The sequence below is a fragment of the Cherax quadricarinatus genome, chromosome 88 (assembly GCF_038502225.1).
Source record: "Cherax quadricarinatus isolate ZL_2023a chromosome 88, ASM3850222v1, whole genome shotgun sequence".
NCBI classification, from domain to species: Eukaryota; Metazoa; Arthropoda; class Malacostraca; order Decapoda; family Parastacidae; genus Cherax; species Cherax quadricarinatus.
The window spans coordinates 15,593,210-15,607,893 of NC_091379.1; the positions used below are offsets into that span (position 1 = coordinate 15,593,210).

At 41.0% G+C, this 14,684-nt stretch overlaps 1 long non-coding RNA gene across 1 annotated transcript in view; it reads left to right on the top strand.

Moving 5' to 3' along the window:
- The window catches only part of LOC138855279 (uncharacterized), a 50,952-nt gene that overhangs the window by 16,092 nt on the left and 20,176 nt on the right, over positions 1 to 14,684 (top strand). Inside the window, exon 2 of the long non-coding RNA XR_011394484.1 lies at positions 1,007 to 1,077. This is a non-coding gene — a long non-coding RNA (uncharacterized lncRNA). The remainder of the gene's footprint in view (positions 1 to 1,006; positions 1,078 to 14,684) is intronic.

Here is a 14,684-nt window from a genome sequence, read left to right on the forward strand (position 1 = left end):
AAGAAGAGCAAATAATGGGGATGTTACAAAAAATGGTTTAAAAAAGAAAAATTTTGGGGTGATAAGCTTAAAAGTGAAACAAAAGGATTGTTAAATGAAACAGGAGAGGAAGTTATAAATGAAAAGGCAGGGGAAATCTAAAGAGGAAGGAACATTTCTGAGGAAAAAAATTTTAAAATGTGAAAATGAAGATAGGAAGCTGTAAAATTTTGTAAGCAAAGGGGGAAAACATTTTGTAAGCCAAAGAGGCCCGCTGATAAATTGGGGAAAATCATGATAAATAAAATGAAAGGTAAGGCCACCGGGGTGAAAAGCAGATAAAAAAGAGTAAACATGCAGATAGCTCTAAGGGGTGGTTATGATAATTTAAAATAAACATGGGAAGAGGAAGGTACCAGGGGTTTGGAAACATGGGATAGTCTTTAAAAGGAAAAGGATGAAAGTCAAATTTTAAAGGGGGAAAAGTCTGTAAATTACCGAGTAAAATGTATGTAAGCTTAAATTGGAAAAATTAGAGTTAAAGAGGAAAAGGAATAAAACAGAGGAAAAAAGGATGATTAAGGTAAGGGGGGACCAGTGTTACAAATGAAACATAAAGGAAAGCTTAAGATTTTGGCTGGAAGGCCAGTGTAAGGCCTCGCTCATGTGACCAAAAGCTCCAATACCGGGTCATCACGAATCTAGGACCTGGAGAATCTTCCCTGGCTTAAAAGCTCTTGACATTTCGCACCGTGTAGAGCTCTGTCAAGCTATGCTTAAGCTTTGCACCTGAGCGAAATGTGTCGCAAATGAGAGTATAATCTCCCTCATACATTCTATGGATATCACTTTTCCTGCGACAGGCTTTTCGTCCAAGGTAGTGGAGCTAGCCTTATCTCCCCAGGCATAAAGCCTGGTTGCACCTCATTTCCCCAAGGCCCTGTATAACCCTTACGGATTTAGGGCCTCACCGCAAAATAATGACTTTCACAATCTTAATGTTCAATCCTCTTGCTTTTATTTACAGATTGAAAAGCCATTTCGATTTTGTACCTATGAGAACTATGATGGGATCCAGGAAGTTAGGAGACATTACTAGTAAGTCGGAAATACTCTCTTCTCTGTTGGGATTATACATTGTGTGTGTTTGGATTCTATATTGTGTGTTTGGATTCTATATTGTGTGTTTGGATTCTATATTGTGTGTTTGGATTCTGTATGTGTGTGTTTGGATTCTATATTGTGTTTTTGGATTCTATATTGTGTGTTTGGATTCTATATTGTGTGTTTGGATTCTATATTGTGTGTTTGGATTCTGTATGTGTGTGTTTGGATTCTATATTGTGTGTTTGGATTCTATGTTGTGTGTTTGGATTCTATATTGTGTGTTTGGATTCTATATTGTGTGCTTGGATTCTATATTGTGTGTTTGGATTCTATATGTGTGCTTGTTTGGATTCTATAATGTATGTGTTTGGATTATACATTGTGTGTGTTTGGATTCTATATTGTGTGTATTTGAATTCTACATTGTGTGTGTTTGGATTCTATATTGTGTGTGTTTGGATTCTATATTGCGTGTGTTTGTATTCTATATTGTGTGTGTTTGGATTCTATATTGTGTGTGTTTGGATTCTATATGTGCGTGTTTGGATTCTATATTGTGTGTTTGGATTCTATATTGTGTGTTTGGATTCTATATTGTGTGTTTGGATTCTATATTGTGTGTGTTTGGATTTTATATTGCGTATGTTTGAATTTTATACTGTGTGTGTTTGGATTCTATATTGTGTTTGGATTCTATATTCTTTGTGTTTGGATTCTATATTGTGTATGTTTGGATTCTATGTTGTGTGTGTTTGGATTCTATATTTTGTGTGTTTGGATTTTATATTGCGTGTGTTTGAATTTTATACTGTATGTGTTTGGATTCTATATTGTGTTTGGATTCTATATTCTTTGTGTTTGTATTCTATATTGTGTATGTTTGGATTCTATGTTGTGTGTGTTTGGATTCTATATTGTGTGTGTTTGGATTCTACATTGTGTGAGTGTTTGTATTCTATATTGTGTATGTTTGAATTCTATAGTTTGTGTGTTTGTATTTTATATTGTGTGTGTTTATATTCTACATTGTGTGTGTTTGGATTCTATATTGTGTGTGTTTGAATTCTACATTGTGTGCGTTTGGATTCTCCAGGACTCAAGTCCGGCCTGCTGGTTTCCCTGAATCCCTTAATAAATGCTACCTTGCTCACACTTCAACAGCGCGTAAAGTCCTAAAACCATTTGTCTCCATTCGCTCCTATCTAACACACTCACGCATGCTTGCTGGAAGTCCAAGCCCCTCGCACACAAAACTTCCTTTACCCCCTCCCTCTAGTCTATCCTAGGCCGACCCCTACCCCACCTTCCCTCCACTACAGATTTATACACTCTCGAAGTCATTCTGTTTCGTTCCGTTCTCTCTACATGTCCGAACCACCTTAACAACCCTTCCTCAGCCCTCTGGATAATACTTTTGGTAATACCGCTCCTCCTCCTGATTTAAAAACTACAAATTCTCTGCATTATATTCACACCACACATTGCCCTCAGACATGACATCTCCACTGCCTCCAGCCTTCTCCTCGCTGCAACATTCATCACCCATGCTTCACACTCATATAATTGCATTGGTATAACTATACTCTCATACATTCCCCTCTTTGCTTCCATGGCCAAAGTTCTTTGTCTCCACAAACTCTTAAGTGCACCATTCACATTTTTTCCCTCTTCAATTCTATGATTCACCTCATCTTTCATAGACCCATCCGCTGACACGTCCACTCCTAACTATTTAAACACATTCACCTCCTCCATACTCTCTCCCTCCAACCTGATATCTAATCTTTCGTTACGTATTTTTTTGTTATCATTATCACTTTACTCTTTCCTATATTCACTTTTAATTTCCTTGTTTTACATACCCTACCAAACTCATCTACCACCCTCTGCAACTTCTCTTCAGAATCTCCCAAGAGCACAGTGTCATCAACAAAGAGCAGCTGTGACAACTCCCACTTTATGTGTGATTCTTTATCTTTTAACTCCACATCTCTTACCAAGACCCTCGCATTTACTTCTCTTACAACTCCATCTATAAATATACTGAACAACCATGGTGACATCACACATCCTTGTCTAAGGCCTACTTTTACTGGGAAATAATCTCCCTCTCTCCTACATACTCTAGCCTGAGCCTATCCTCGTAAAAACTCTTCACTGCTTTCAGTAACTTACCTCCTATTCCATACATTTGCAACATCTGCCACATTGCCCCCTTATCAACACTGTCATACGTCTTTTCCATATCCATAAATGCCACAAAAACCTCTTTACCCTTATCTAAATACTGTTCACCCATATGTTTCACTGTAAACACTTAGTCTACACACCCCCTACTTTTCCTAAAGCCTCCTTGTTCATCTGCTATCCTACTCTCCGTCTTACTCTTAATTCTTTCAGTAAGAACTCTACCATACACTTTACCAGGTATACTCAACAGACGTATTCCCTTATAATTTTTGCACTCTCTTTTGTCCCCTTTGCCTTTATACAAAGGAACTATGCATGCTCTCTGCCAATCTCTAGGTACCTTACCCTCATCCATAAATTTATTAAATAAAAGCATTAACCACTCCAAAACTATATCCCCACCTGCTTTTAACGTTTCTATCTTTATCCCATCAATCCCGGCTGCCTTACCCCCTTTCATTTTACCTACTGCCTCACGAACTTCCACCACACTCACAACTGGCTCTTCCTCACTCCTACAAGATGTTATTCCTCCTTGCCCCATACACTAAATCACAGCTTCCCTATCTTCATCAACATTTAACAATTAACAGAGCATCATGGGCATCAAGATCGCTTATTCTCTCCTCCACTCTCATCAGGTCATTCAATTTGTCATTGAGGACAGTGTCGATGGCCTGGTGACCCAGCGGTGCTCCCAAGATGGTACTGTTGGACGGAGTGGTAGTAGAGACTTCTGGGAAGATTCTTCGCATGGCATTGATTATTCCCTGGTTCGCTGTGATGATTTCACACTTGGAGGGATTGAGGACGAGTCCCAAGTCTTCTCCCCGTGTTTTCACCAGTTGTAGGTCCTCTAACAGGGATTCTTCAGTACCTGCCAGAGTGCTATCATCCAGGTACCAGATGTTGAGCTCACTGCGTAGGCTGGACGTTAGTTCTCTTACTGCCAAGCAGAAGAGAGGTGGAGCGAGTGGGTCACCTTGCTGAACACCCTCTGATGAGAGAATTTCATGTTCTCCAAACAAAAGAATTGAGGGTTTGCTGTAGCCGGCTGAAATGAAGGGAAAAAGACTGGGGAACCCATTCCGAACAGCTGGCAAAATCACATCTCTCTTCACCATATTAAAGGCATTTCTAAAATCAAGTTTGACTACGGTCTTGTCTTCTGGTAGGTCCCTGATGTAGGCCCTTACCGCATGAGCTGCGGTTTCACTGCCTTGAGAGACCCCAAAACCCAGTTGGTGTGGCTGGAGTAAACTGGCAGCTTCTAGGCGAATGTTTCTTACTGCTGCTTTGACAACGAGACGGCGAAGAGTGTTACCAACAGCAATGGGTCTGATTCCCCCATCCCTCTTCTTCAACGCACACAGTGAGGCTCCAAAAAAGAAAGGTTTAATTTCTTCTGAGATTCGCCCAGCCAGGCAGTTGTTGACGAAAGTTGTTAACTCGGTGAGAAGAATTGATGCAGATACACCATCTCTTTGAGATGCTGAGGTCAAATTCAAGTGTAACCTCCTGCAGATCCTGCAGGAAATGACACAATCGCCTTATAGACTTCTGATTCAGGCAAAATTAATTGTTCAGTGATGGGGTCTTCCTCAGGGTTGTTGTTGATGGCTATGGTGTCGCTGGTTGGATGCTTGTCTCTTAGTGCTTGGGCTGTGGTCTCATCTTTGGGGGCTACAGTGTCGTCACTTGTAATTATTCTGATTGCTCCCACTGTGTTATCTTCTTCGATTTTTTTGCTAACCTGTGCGCAAATTTTCTCGTTTTCAGTGAAACTTTTCTTGGGTCTACCTCTGTGATTCCTGCGATGATGGGGCAGAGGGACACAATTATCCGCTCTTGGGTAGTTGCGCACTGCTTTGATGACTGATGTGGTTAGCAGTTGACCTCGTCTCTCAGGAACTGCAAGACAGATAATGCCGAACAGGAGTAGGTTGCGCCATGCTTGGATGGTGCCTCGGGTTTCTTAGTTGGTGGAACCTCCATTCACCTGCTTAAGAAGGTCTGTGAATTTCCCTGCTGCATATGGGCGAGCCTCTTTAGGGATGTGGGATAGTGTACTGCTAGCAGTGGATTTGAATGCCAACAGAAGGTTATAGCAAGTGACGAGGTTGCCATTGGAATTGTCATCTGCCTGTGGAGGCTGTGGGCCTCCACAGGTCCACAATATATATATATATGTATATATATATATATATATATATATATATATGTATATATATATATATATATATATATATAGATCTGTGTGTGTGTGTGTGTGTGTGTGTGTGTGTGTGTGGGTGTGTGTGTGTGTGTGTGTGTGTGTGTGTGTGTGTGTGTGTGTGTGTGTGTGTGTGTGTGTGTGTGTGTGTGTGTGTGTGTGTGTGTGTGTGTGGGTGTAGATTACGTGTAGACACTGAGTTTGCCCAAGATTGTGACACTTCTGAAACAACAGCATCACCTGCATGACTGAGACGGTCTAGCTACTCAGTCCCCTCTGCTACCAGAAAAAAAATACATGTACAGTGCAGGACATTGATTAGAGTTAATATTGCGCCACAAGTGGCTCCTTCAATCCTAGGTATCTTTTTCCACATCTTGTCGGTATTACCAAACCATTTTTTCAACTGAGAAAGATGAAATTACCTGAGACAGAGGCAGGGATTAATTATGCAGTTAAGGGCATCGTAAAGTTTTGGAAGTCAGAACATCGGACGGTGTGCCAAGTTAGAGTCAAGTTAAATAATTTATGAAGTTAGTTTATACTCTTCAAAGGGCATCCGCCAGCATATTTAATTTTCCCTTCATATAATTCATTTTTACGTGAAGTGGCTGGATGTGCAGTGCCAGTCTCATGAAGTGGGCAGCTTGGTTCTTCATGGTATGAGCAATATTGTGGGTTGTGGTTACTATACCCCTAGATGGGGTATAGTCTTGTCTCTACATACTTCTCAAACTTTTCCAGTGACTAGACTAATGTGACGGCTTCCTTCTTCACTATAGCATAGTGTTGATGACGCTTCTTTAGCTTTGTACATGGTGTGCAGGTCCTCGTGTGCAGGTGATTGTTATTGCTGCGCTGTTCTAACACCCGTCTCTCTCGCCTTGACGTGGGTGACAAATAATAGGTCCATCTGCGGCTGCAGAAAATAAGAAAAGAAGACAAAAGGCTTTCCAGGCAGTTAAAGGAAAGATTACATCCCTTGGCCCACTGAAACTTAATTTCTGAACTGGTTGCTTCAGTAAGTAGAACGGCTACCTGAGAGTAATTGTGGCAGAATCTTCAGCGGTAGTCTGCCAGGTCCTTGAACTGCATAATAGTCTCATGGCTACTTTAGTTGTTACATAGCTTCGACAGGTGCCATCTGGCTCTTCCCAAGTACAGAAGGAAGATCTGATCAAAACTACATTACGACAAGTTAACAGTAAAATAATAAGAAACTAACCGCTCGTTTAATTAAGGAACGCAGCCAACCTTACGTTTTTTCCAAATATTACTGAACCTCAAAAAATAATCTAGCCGCGAGTTCACACTATCGAGATCCAGTGTCATATGATTTATGATGCATCGAAATAAGGTTTGAGTATTGCTGAATCTCAAGACCCTAACACAAAGATAGTATTATAAGACCAGAGATTTCTTGGGCCCGTTTGGTTAGCTATACTTGACAGTACCTTCTCAATAAGCCAGTACAGGAGACTCATCTTGCTACAGATATCTGATAATGTTTATCAGTGATATATGGACGTGAATATCTTGTAGTTCACGCACAAATGATGTGTTATTCGGCTTAGGTCCCAGAATGCAAGGGGACGTTCGAAAACTGGTACTGGGCCCAGTTTATTCCTGGCTGAGATGAGATATCTTCTTCGAGCGCTGGTTTCTGACCAGAATTCAGCCGTTAGAGGGATTTTTTGACTGGAGTCCCGCCATGGACATCTGCATCATGTTTCCTAAGTGGAACTCATGCTATGTCTGCGACAAGATGTAGGATGGGCACCAATATCAGTAGCTCTTCTTTTCGGGTAGGTACTGCGTGTAAAGGAAGTTTAACAACTGTTCATTCACTAATAATAATAATAATAATAAATAATAATAAATAATAATAATAAATAATAATAATAATAAATAATAATAATAAATAATAATAAATAATAATAATAATAATAAATAATAATAATAATAATAATAATAATAATAATAATAAATAATAATAATAAATAATAATAATAATAATAAATGATAAATAATAATAATAATAATAATAAATAATAAATAATAATAATAAATAATAATAATAATAATAAATAATTATTATTATTAGACAGCAACCACCTAGACAGTAACAACCTAGACAAGATAAGATAAGATAAGATAAGATTTTGTTCGGATTTTTAACCCCGGAGGGTTAGCCACCCAGGATAACCCAAGAAAGTCAGTGCGTCATCGAGGACTGTCTAACTTATTTCCATTGGGGTCCTTAATCTTGTCCCCCAGGATGCGACCCACACCAGTCGACTAACACCCAGGTACCTATTTGCTGCTAGGTGAACAGGACAACAGGTGTAAGGAAACGTGTCGGAATTTCCACCCGCCGGGAATCGAACCCGGGCCCTCCGTGTGTGAAGCGGGAGCTTTAGCCACCAGACCACCGGGCCAGACAGTAGGTTGGTAGACAGCAACCACCCAGGGAAGTACTACCGTCCTTCCAGATGACTGTGAAACAAAAACCTGTAACTGTTTTGCATGATGGTAGGATTGCTGGTTTCTTTTTCTGTCTCATAAACACGCTAGATAACAGGGATATCTTGCTACTCCTACTTACACTTTGGTCACACTTCACAGACACGCACATGCATATATATATATATACATACATCTAGGTTTTTCTCCTTTTTCTAAATAGCTCTTGTTCTTTTTTATTTCTTCTATTGTCCATGGGGAAGTGGAAAAGAATCTTTCCTCCGTAAGCCATGCGTGTCGTATGAGGCGACTAAAATGCCGGGAGCAATGGGCTAGTAACCCCTTCTCCTGTATACATTTACTAAAAAAGAGAAGAAGAAAAACTTTATAAAACTGGGATGCTTAAATGTGCGTGGATGTAGTGCGGATGACAAGAAACAGATGATTGCTGATGTTATGAATGAAAAGAAGTTGGATGTCCTGGCTCTAAGCGAAACAAAGCTGAAGGGGGTAGGAGAGTTTCAGTGGGGGGAAATAAATGGGATTAAATCTGGAGTATCTGAGAGAGTTAGAGCAAAGGAAGGGGTAGCAGTAATGTTAAATGATCAGTTATGGAAGGAGAAAAGAGAATATGAATGTGTAAATTCAAGAATTATGTGGATTAAAGTAAAGGTTGGATGCGAGAAGTGGGTCATAATAAGCGTGTATGCACCTGGAGAAGAGAGGAATGCAGAGGAGAGAGAGAGATTTTGGGAGATGTTAAGTGAATGTATAGGAGCCTTTGAACCAAGTGAGAGAGTAATTGTGGTAGGGGACCTGAATGCTAAAGTAGGAGAAACTTTTAGAGAGGGTGTGGTAGGTAAGTTTGGGGTGCCAGGTGTAAATGATAATGGGAGCCCTTTGATTGAACTTTGTATAGAAAGGGGTTTAGTTATAGGTAATACATATTTTAAGAAAAAGAGGATAAATAAGTATACAAGATATGATGTAGGGCGAAATGACAGTAGTTTGTTGGATTATGTATTGGTAGATAAAAGATTGTTGAGTAGACTTCAGGATGTACATGTTGATAGAGGGGCCACAGATATATCAGATCACTTTCTAGTTGTAGCTACACTGAGAGTAAAAGGTAGATGGGATACAAGGAGAATAGAAGCATAAGGGAAGAGAGAGGTGAAGGTTTATAAACTAAAAGAGGAGGCAGTTAGGGTAAGATATAAACAGCTATTGGAGGATAGATGGGCTAATGAGAGCATAGGCAATGGGGTCGAAGAGGTATGTGGTAGGTTTAAAAATGTAGTGTTAGAGTGTTCAGCAGAAGTTTGTGGTTACAGGAAAGTGGGTGCGGGAGGGAAGAGGAGCGATTGGTGGAATGATGATGTAAAGAGAGTAGTAAGGGAGAAAAAGTTAGCATATGAGAAGTTTTTACAAAGTAGAAGTGATGCAAGGAGGGAAGAGTATATGGAGAAAAAGAGAGAGGTTAAGAGAGTGGTGAAGCAATGTAAAAAGAGAGCAAATGAGAGAGTGGGTGAGATGTTATCAACAAATTTTGTTGAAAATAAGAAAAAGTTTTGGGAGTGAGATTAACAAGTTAAGAAAGCCTAGAGAACAAATGGATTTGTCAGTTAAAAATAGGAGAGGAGAGTTATTTGGGGAGTTAGGGGGATTGGGAAGATTTGGGGGAATTTTTTTGGGGGAATTGTTAAAAAGTTGATGAAGATAGGGAAGGTGATTTTGTGTATAGGGCAAGGAGGAATAACATCTTTTAGGGGGGGAGAAGAGCCATTTGGGGTGTGGGGGGGAAATTCGTGAGGCAGTAGGTAAAAAAGAAAGGGGGGAAGGCAAACCATTGATGGGATAAAGAAAAAATGTTAAAACAGGTGGGGGTATAGTTTTGGAGGGGTTTGGGGCAATTTTTTAATAAATGTATGGAAGAGGGGAAGGACCCAGGATTGGGAGAAAGCATAGTCTTTTTTTATAAAGGCAAAGGGATAAAAAAGAGTGCAAAAAATTTTAAGGGGGTAAGTCTGTTGAGGTAATTTTGGGAAAATTAAATAGAGTTATAATTGAAAGAATTAAGAGAAGACGGAGAATAGGGTAGCAGATGAACAAGGAGGCTTTAGGAAAAGGGGGGGTGTGGACCAGGTGTTTACAGGGGAAACATATAAGGGGAAAAGATTTTGAAAGGCTAAAGAGGCCCTTTTTGGAAGGATTTGGGAAAAAGGGGATGACAGGGGGGGATAGGGGGGGAATGTGGCAGATGTTTGGGGGGTATGGGTAGGGGTAGGGGTTTCTGAAAGCAGGAAGAGTTTTTAAGAGGAAGGGGGAGGCCGAGGGGTAGGAGGAAAGAGGGGAAAATTTTTCCCCGTAAAAGAGGCCTTTTGACAAGGGTGTGGATGTCACCTGTGGTTTTTAAATATTTATAGATGGGGTTGCAAGAGAAGTAAATGCGAGGGGCTTGGGAAGGGGGTGGAGTTAAAAAAAAAAAAATCACACACAAAGTGGGTTTTCACAGCTGCTCTTTGGGTGATGACACTGTGCTCTTGGGGACTTAAGAGAAGTTGGGGAAAATTGGTGGATGAATTTGGGAGGGTGTGCAAAAAAAGAAAATTAAAGGTGAATTCAGGAAAGAGTAAAGGAGGGGGGATAACAAAAAAATTAGGTGATGAAAGATTGGGTATCAGATTGGGGGGAGAGAGATGGAGGGGGTGAACGTATTCAGAATTTGGGAGGGAGGGCAGCGGATGGGCCCATGAAAGATGAGGTGAATCAAGAAAATTTATGAGGGGAAAAAAAGGAGGGGGCACTTTAGGGGCCCGTAAAAAACAAAAAAACTTTTTCCTTTGGGGGGCAAAAAGGGGAATGAAGAGAGAAGGGTTTCCCAACCCCTCTTTTTGGGTGTGAAGGGGGTGATGGGAAAGTTCAGCGAGAAGAAGGCTGGAGGCAGTGGGGATGTCATGTCTGAGGGCAATGTGGGGGAAAATAATGCAGAGAATTTGTAAATTTTAAGTTAGGAGGAGGTGGGGGTTACCAAAAATGTTGTCCAGAGGGCTGGGGGAAGGGTTGTTGAGGTGGTTCGGGGCAAAGGGGAATGGAGGAAAAGAATGACTTTAAGAGTGATCGTCTGTAGTGGAAGGAAGGCGGGGTAGGGGGCCGGTTTAGGGAAAGGTTTGGGGGGAGGGGGAAAGGAGGTTTTGGTGGGGGGCTTGGGCTTCCAGCAGGGATGCATGAGCGGGTTTTTATGGGAGTGAATGGAGACAAGTGGTTTTAATACTTGACGTGCTTTTGGGAGTGTGAGCAAAGTAACATTTATGAAGGATTCAGGAAACCGGCAGGCCGGACTTGAGTCCTGGAGATGGGAAGTACAGTGCCTGCACCTAAAAGGGGGGGTGTTAATGTGCAGCTTAAAACTGTAGTGTAAAGCACCCTTTTGGCAAGACAGTGATGGAGTGAATGATGGAAAGTTTCTTTTTGCCACCCCGCCTTGGTGGAATCCAGTGATAATAAAAATAATAATAATAATAATAATAATAAATAAATAAATAATAATAATAAATAATAATAATAATAAATAATAAATAATAATAATAATAATTAATAATAATAATAAATAATAATAATAATAATAATTAATAATAATAAATAATAATAATAATAAATAATAATAATACATAATAATAATAATAATTAATAATAATAAATAATAATAATAATAAATAATAATAATAATAATAAATAATAATAATAATAATAATAAAATTAATAATAATAATAAAATCTTTATTTACTACCAGTACATGTACAATTATACAGACCATAGCTGACATATAAAAAGCCGCTTGTTATGTTGAGCTTTTCCCCGTAAATTAGGTCCTTGCCCCCAGGATGCGACCCACATCAGTCCACAAAACCCAGGACCCTTTTTACTGATGGGTGAACATAACAACCGGGGGAAAGCCCCCCAGTGTTTCTCCCCACGCTGGGAATCGGGCAAAAATTCGCCGTGTAAACGACGGCTTAGCGATCGGTCCTTTCTCTTCTCCCAAGAAGCCGAAGGAAAAAGGTGGCCCTTCCCCTGACGTAAAATGAAATATGACCGCAGGGACCCAAGAAGGGGGACAGTATTTACAAGCCCTTTAATTCAACTCATGTGTGTTTGTTTAAAGGGGAAAAAAAAAAAAATTAAGAGAGAGAGAGAGAGAGAGAGAGAGAGAAAAAAACACAGAGAGAGAGAGAGAGAAGAAAAAAAAAAACGGGGGGGGGCAAATTGAAACAGACAGACAGACAGAAAAACAGACAGACAGAGACAGACAGACAGAGACAGGGGAAACAGACAGGGGAGACCCAAAAAACAGAAAAAAAATAAACAGAAAACAGAGAAAAGAGAAGAGAGAAGAGAGAGAGAGAGAGAGAGAGAGAGAGAGAGAGAGAGAGAGAGAGTGAGAGAGAGAGGAGAGAGAGAGAGGTGGAGAGAGCCCTTTGGGCCTACAGAGTTACGGGTTTCTTTTAAAGACCTTGAAGGGGTTTGTTTTACAAGGTAACAGGACTGTTTAGCGGGCCCTCATTCCCAATGTGTGGGTTATTGAAAAGAATTATAAAAGATTATACCGGAAGCGCTTTTTTGTTGCAAATTTGGGGCTACAACTCCTGACCCAGTAGGGGTCAAATGAATGTAAGGCATTCAGATTCGACCCAGGGATCCTTGGATCAAGAGCCCCTCACCAACACCAAGGAGTTATCCTACAGTTATTTACTGCCCCCAAAAATTGATATACCATTTCGATAATGGCAAAAAGGTCCCCAGAAATCACAACACCAACTTTCTAAGTAGGTTGTACCAGTGTTGTAATTTTAAACATCCTCTCTGAAGGTCCCTCGTGGAAAGCAGCTTCGGGAAATGATCTACATAATAGTGAACAGAAGACACCTGTAATTGTCAACTGTGCCACGAACCTTCACCTGCTAATACATGACCCGGGTTGAAAATCTGAAGCCGATTACATAAGACGTTCTGAAGTTATGAACGTAAGTCATGAAGTCAGTGTAACAGAACACCACTGGTTCATGACGTCAGTGTAACAGAACACCACTGGTTCATGACGTCAGTGTAACAGAACACCACTGGTTCATGACGTCAGTGTAACAGAACACCACTGGTTCATGACGTCAGTGTAACAGAACACCACTGGTTCATGACGTCAGTGTAACAGAACACCACTGGTTCATGACGTCAGTGTAACAGAACACCACTGGTTCATGACGTCAGTGTAACAGAACACCACTGGTTCATGACGTCAGTGTAACAGAACACCACTGGTTCATGACGTCAGTGTAAATGAACACCACTGGTTCATGACGTCAGTGTAACAGAACACCACTGGTTCATGACGTCAGTGTAACAGAACACCACTGGTTCATGACGTCAGTGTAACAGAACACCACTGGTTCATGACGTCAGTGTAACAGAACACCACTGGTTTATGACGTCAGTGTAACAGAACACCACTGGTTCATGACGTCACTGTAACAGAACACCACTGGTTCGCGACGTCAGTGTAACAGAACACCACTGGTTCACTGACGTCAGTGTAACAGAACACCACTGGTTCCGACGTCAGTGTAACAGAACACCACTGGTTCATGACGTCAGTGTAAATGAACACCACTGGTTCATGACGTCAGTGTAACAGAACACCACTGGTTCATGACGTCAGTGTAACAGAACACCACTGGTTCATGACGTCAGTGTAACAGAACACCACTGGTTCATGACGTCAGTTTAACAGAACACCACTGGTTCATGACGTCAGTGTAACAGAACACCACTGGTTCATGACGTCAGTGTAACAGAACACCACTGGTTCATGACGTCAGTGTAACAGAACACCACTGGTTCATGACGTCAGTGTAACAGAACACCACTGGTTCATGACGTCAGTGTAACAGAACACCACTGGTTCATGACGTCAGTGTAACAGAACACCACTGGTTCATGACGTCAGTCTAACAGAACACCACTGGTTCATGACGTCAGTCTAACAGAACACCACTGGTTCATGACGTCAGTGTAACAGAACACCACTGGTTCATGACGTCAGTCTAACAGAACACCACTGGTTCATGACGTCAGTGTAACAGAACACGCTGGTTCATGACGTCAGTTTAACAGAACACCACTGGTTCGCGACGTCAGTGTAACAGAACACCACTGGTTCATGACGTCAGTGTAACAGAACACCACTGGTTCATGACGTCAGTCTAACAGAACACCACTGGTTCATGACGTCAGTGTAACAAACACCACTGGTTCACGACGTCAGTTTAACAGAACACCACTGGTTCATGACGTCAGTTTAACAGAACACCACTGGTTCATGACGTCAGTGTAACAGAACACCACTGGTTCATGACGTCAGTTTAACAGAACACCACTGGTTCATGACGTCAGTGTAACAGAACACCACTGGTTCATGACGTCAGTTTAACAGAACACCACTGGTTCATGACGTCAGTGTAACAGAACACCACTGGTTCATGACGTCAGTGTAACAGAACACCACTGGTCCATGACGTCAGTGTAACAGAACACCACTGGTTTATGACGTCAGTGTAACAGAACACCACTGGTTCATGAAGTCAGTGTAACAGAACACCACTGGTTTATGACGTCAGTGTAACAGAACACCACTGGTTCATGACGTCAGTGTAACAGAACACCACTGGTTCATGACGT